Here is a 5,081-nt window from a genome sequence, read left to right on the forward strand (position 1 = left end):
TAACTTTCCATTCCCTGAATATATGTACATATAATATTTCAGCGCTTCATCACTCTATTTGCAGTTATATTGAATTATGAAGTCAAAAAGCAAGGAATCGTGTTCTTTTGTGCATTATATATATCGCCATAAATTAATACTATCTTTACGCCACCATATATACTTAATAGCTATGTATAAATCCTATAAGCAAAAGATTCAAGAAACATTCCCTCTTTTCGATTTTGTGTTAGAAAACGAACATATAATCTAATCTGTATGCGCCTTATATTCTCAGCAAATATAAACCTTACGATAAAATTTATGACTATTTATTAATTTACAAATTTAAAATAGAGATTGGTATATTTTACCAATGCTATATAAGCGAAAAGATCTCATTTATTTTAAATAGTACAAAAAAAGTTTTCGTAACTTTTCTTTTTTGATATCATAATTTAATACAACTGCAGTAAAGAAAATAAAAACTTTAAATTATTGAAGAATATCATTTCGATCAGTGCAGTAGTAAGTGCTTCAATTTATTTCGACCCGTCGAAACAATGGCATCATAGCGTTTTATTTCTATTGCTATTTCGTACAACGTTTCCTGACAATTAAGATATCGATAAGTGTCATTAATATAATACAGGATATCATTTTTACGGACCCTTGACGGTGGCTGGATCGCACACATACACACATACACGCTCACACACACATAAAACTCGGTACTCCTTTGTTTTCAAAGATTAATTCGTGCATTCTCTTTACACATTGCAAGAGTATAAAAAAATAAAACTGTTTTTTACAACTGTTGTTTTATCAACTGATTGTATAGTAACTGTAAGTATAGTAACTACCAGTTTCCAGCCAATGAATAATTTTATTCAATTACTAAGATAAATAATCTTTATAAATAAAGATCTATATAGTAGAATATAGTATAGATTTATATAGTAAGAATAATATTGAAGTACTTAATACATTCTAATATTAAAAATATTGTGTTTTTAATTTATTCTAACAAGAATCTTATTAACTCGTAATTTAAATTACAAAAGAGATCGACAAAAATCATCGTAAAATTATATGTTGATCGAAAACTTTTTGCAGCTACTATCTCTTCGTGTATATTTATATACGAAGCAACTTTTATCCAATTATTGTCCAATAGAATACAGATCAAAAACGACCTCCGAAGGGTATACCTTTCGAGGGTTGATACGATATTGCTGCAAACAGCCGAGTCAGCCTATTATGTTTCGTTATGGAATTTTTCTTTTGAGAAACTTGTTCGGTAATATGTACCCGATGGCTGTATCGCCGAGCTTGCACATCCGTACGAACATCACAACTATTTTTAACAAGTTTCGCACTGCAATGCAAAAACTTGCGAAATATAACGTCTAATAAGCTCCACTACGTCGCAGCAAAAAAAAAACGAACCGACTAAAACGCGTAATTTTCACGCTGGTATTTCTGAGAGTTTCTTCGAAATTGCATAAAAGCATATTAAAATAATAAAACAACGAAACAAACTAAAATAAAAATCAAAATGCGCTCCGAGTATCGTTTGTTTACAACGTTGGCTAACAACGGCTTTACAAACTTTTTCATCTTCACTTGCATTTCTACGGAATACAATGCGAAAAACGTCGCCGGTGGAGCGGCGAATGTGCTAAGTTTATAGAACTTTCAACTACTACTTGCGGTACAATTCCTATTCTGTAATCCTTAGGCGAATGATTGCTTCATCTAATTCGATGTGTGTGTCAAGTCATTGTCACGACGGAACCGGAAAGAGGTCACCGTATAATGCAGCAGGCTGAGCGCTGTTCGGTTGGGGAAAGATGTGGCTGACGGAAACGTCGATTAACCGTACAAAGCTGGAGCGAGGCGGTTATTCACGAATTCGGCGGAGCGCGTGTCATGGAGGCTCTGGCAGATGCAGCCACAACGCGCGCACATTAGAGCTTGTAACGAGATGAAAGCGAGGCTAACGCACGTCTGGTACATCGGTCGATGTTCAAGAGTTTACCGCATCTCTGTACCTCTCAGCCCTCGTCCCCTTCCTCCTCGTTGGAGCGTAAAATTTATGGCGTGTAATATCATTACTCCGAATCGGTCTGCGATTCCATTCGCGCCGCGGGATTCGCATAGGAGCTATGTACGATCGGCTCGAAGAAAAAGCGTAATATTCGCGCGTGCCGCGAGCCAGAATTCGCGTGTTAGAACAAAATTATCCGGCCGCAATGTGTACGCGGTACGGTATATATATGTATATTAGCCGAGCATAATATATCGGGTATCCCGCCGTGTAATGTATCGGATAACTGTCAGATGGATATAGCGAAAGTTTCGCCTCCCCGCTTAAGACGCGCTTAAGCGATTTTGCGTTTCTCGAGGATAACGCAGATGTTAGTTTTGCATTCGCGAGCCCGGTGCAGCCGCGAGAGCGCGCGATGCATTTCGCATTAATGTATTCCTTCTGCATCCCCCGACTGCCGCCACGTGGGTTTAACGCGGATTCGTAATAATTTATCTTCCGTTAGGACGTTTTAAAGTAAAGTTTAAGTTCTTCACAGGGCAACGGAGGACCGATTGTTACGTTTAGCGATAACGCGCCGCGCAAACAGACGGCACCGGCTAGGAACACTTCAGCCGCGCCCGAGACAACAGAAATTGCAATTTCCCAGATCAAAGCCGCGCCTGGTTGCCAATTAGACGACTCAATCAACTTCCGTGTTCTCCAGCTTTGGGAAAATCACATTCGCAAGATATGGCGGGCGCCGATTACGTAATATTACAGCTGAATATTACACGAATATTACGGCTGAATATTACGGCTGATGAAAAAGACATGAGCCACAGAATCTTATTAAGTAATTCTTGCGCATTGCGTTTAACTATGCTTTTTGTTCAGTAAATATTGTTAAAAATATTAGGGTGTAATTTTATTTGAAATTTGGAATTTTCATATATTTTACTGCTCGGTATTCATACGACAAAATCTCATGATTCTGTCGGCCATTTCAATAAATAAACGTAATTTGAAAAAGACTTATAATCCATTTGTGAAAGATAAAATTCTGAAGTTAGTTCTTCCACGGAATTCTGATTTCACTGAGCGCCAGTGTAAATTGGATGCAGCGTTTAAGGAAAGTAATGAATTAGGAGTAGAGAAGCTTGAACTCAATTATAACGGATGTCAATTTAACATTTCGCGACATTCAAAGTCAGAAAATCAATGAATTTACATTTCGGCGAAGCAAAATAGAGAGATTTCTTTGCGAGTTTTCTCGAAATTAGTTAATCAACAACTTTTTGCATCTGTGAGCACTAAAAAAATGCATACGTTTTAAATATTGAATATCGAGAAAGAAGACATGAAAAATCGATACTTATGATTTATTTATCAAATAGAAGAAAAAATTCATTAGATATGTTTTGTGGTTTATTATTAAACGAAAAAAAGAAGAAGCCATTGCGATAAAATAAAATTTCAATCTTTTGGTTAAACAAATTCTTAAATTTTCTAATCCAGTATAAACTACAAGATGACATACTCACAAAAAAAGAAGAGGTAGAAATGGCTTGAGATAATGTATGTTAAATCTTTTTGCTAAATATTTACATGAATAAAGAATTTGTATACAGAAAGAAACCAGAAAAAAAGAGAAAAAAGAGGGGAAGTTTAAAAAAGTTGAATGTTTATAATACACTAATTGTATACAAAGTCTCTTATTATTATTCTTTTATCATGACATGAGGTCTGTTTTTTATTCCTGCATTAGACTGGACTAGAACTCTTTTTCACGCTTTCGCGAAAATATCAAATATATACCTATCTTGTTTCAAGTTCCAAAAATGATACGATTTTGCGGTGAGCAGTTCAAAACCCGGTAAATTATTACAATCGATGCCAAGCCGTCCAAAATGTGATTGAGAAATATACTTCAAATATCAGCTAAATGTCAAATTCACACGTAATTCTCTTCTCTTAAACGACTAAAATATGCGAAATTTACTTCCAAACGTACAATTTATTATATTAACATTTTAAAATATATTTGGTTTGCTATTTTATAAGTTATTCGTCTAAAATAATTAAAGAAGTAGTAATTCCATTTGTTTCTCGCAATTCGGAATATCATCTTTCAGCAATTTGCTGATATTCGATTTCCAATTTTCGAGTATCTCGATATCGAAGAGATTATTATAGATATATATTAATATCCCTCGGAATTCTTCGAGACTTTCCAACGAGCAAGGTGTTGAGAAGGTTTTCAACTGATAAAATTACCCATCCCTTTCCGTCGGCAAACGTGAAGGAGTCTCCAACTTGAGCAATTATACACAGACTCCTACGTGGGCTCGAACGACAGGACTCATTCCGGTTTACGCCTTTTGAACCGACGCGTTTACCGAAGTAATAAAGACCTCCGCCGTACGACTGCGGACGAAAGGCAATCAGCACTTACGTGTTCGTGTGATTCCGCGAGAATGGATGTCGGGTACCGGGAGCCTCTCACTCGTGACTGGTCATACCGAAGAACACACGTACACACTCGGTACACCTACACACACCTTTTTCCTTTCTTCTTCTACCGATCGCGCGAGCGGATTTACGATCGCAGCTTATAAATCACAGAGCGGTTCCAACCGGCGCGGTTTATATATCGTTCCCCTGAAGATAGAGTCTTCAACGTTTCTTCCCCACTCGAATCATTCTTTCGCCGCCGGCGAACGATCCCTAACTCGTCCGTGTTCTTCCTTTTCCGCTCTCGATGGCACCGTAAAGTCCTTTCCGCACTCGCGATAAGATAAATCGTATATTTATTCCTGAGCACCGATTTCCTTATTCGTTTCGTGAATTTGCAACGAGGTTGTAGCGCGTTATATCCGCAATATCGTTGACGACAGACGGAGAAAAAGAGAGAAGGAGTGACAGCGACGAAAATTGCCGCGCTCCGCGTCGCGCCGCGTCGCTTCGCGACGCTTCCTCCCTTCAGCGAAAACACCCCCTCACTTTTGCAAGGTGAACGATCGACGAACCGTGTGCGGTTCGCAACCCGGCACGAGTCGAACTCGCTACCTCC

At 37.9% G+C, this 5,081-nt stretch overlaps 1 protein-coding gene across 1 annotated transcript in view; it reads right to left on the bottom strand.

Annotated features, from left to right (window-relative positions):
* LOC108760442 (acid sphingomyelinase-like phosphodiesterase 3a) overlaps positions 1–5,058 on the bottom strand; it is a 45,404-nt gene extending 40,346 nt beyond the window's left edge. The window contains exon 1 of the mRNA XM_018506426.1: positions 4,464–5,058. The gene's annotated coding sequence lies outside the window, so the exon portion shown is untranslated. The remainder of the gene's footprint in view (positions 1–4,463) is intronic.
* Between the last annotated feature and the right edge of the window lie 23 nt (positions 5,059–5,081).

Source organism: Trachymyrmex cornetzi, unplaced genomic scaffold, assembly GCF_001594075.2.
Source record: "Trachymyrmex cornetzi isolate Tcor2-1 unplaced genomic scaffold, Tcor1.1 scaffold223, whole genome shotgun sequence".
Classification (NCBI taxonomy): domain Eukaryota; kingdom Metazoa; phylum Arthropoda; class Insecta; order Hymenoptera; family Formicidae; genus Trachymyrmex; species Trachymyrmex cornetzi.